The sequence below is a fragment of the Dufourea novaeangliae genome, unplaced genomic scaffold, assembly GCF_001272555.1.
Source record: "Dufourea novaeangliae isolate 0120121106 unplaced genomic scaffold, ASM127255v1 scaffold98, whole genome shotgun sequence".
Lineage (NCBI taxonomy): Eukaryota > Metazoa > Arthropoda > Insecta > Hymenoptera > Halictidae > Dufourea > Dufourea novaeangliae.
Window position 1 is genome coordinate 165,359 of NW_015373981.1, and position 524 is coordinate 165,882.

The following is a 524-nucleotide window of genomic DNA, read 5'->3' on the forward strand; positions in this document are numbered from 1 at the left end:
ACGCTCCCTCAATCTTTTCATTTGTCGACCAGCGGAAATAGATTTTGAACTAACAACGATTTTTCGACTTTCTTGTATATATGTGCACTGGGATAAGGAAAGAAGGACTTGAAGGATTTGAAAAAAAGTACGATCTTCATATTATCAAAAATGTTTTATTTTAATGAAAATAATTATTGACATATATGAGACGGCTGCCGGCCGCCGCGCCGTCCACCGCGACGGTCGCTATACATGATTCTTTTTATCATTTTTTTTATTTGAAACAGTAAAATAAAAATTAGATCTTATAATTATATTCGTACATTTATTTCGGTAGTGGGCAACGTCATAAGTGTATCTTCAGTCTTTTAAAATTTGTTCAAGATGTGTTTACAATAATATTTATATTTTATCTTTCACTATGGCAATTATGATTATCATTATATTTATATATTTATTTCTTTTTAGATATATACATAAGCAAAAGACTCGTACTTCGTTACTTTCGTTAGCTGCGAAACTTCTACTCAAAAGTGAGGAAG

At 31.1% G+C, this 524-nt stretch overlaps 1 protein-coding gene across 1 annotated transcript in view; it reads right to left on the reverse strand.

The window, feature by feature from the left end:
• Positions 1-524, reverse strand: part of LOC107187118 (V-type proton ATPase 116 kDa subunit a) — a 189,621-nt gene that overhangs the window by 80,845 nt on the left and 108,252 nt on the right. The gene's annotated exons all lie outside the window — the stretch shown is intronic.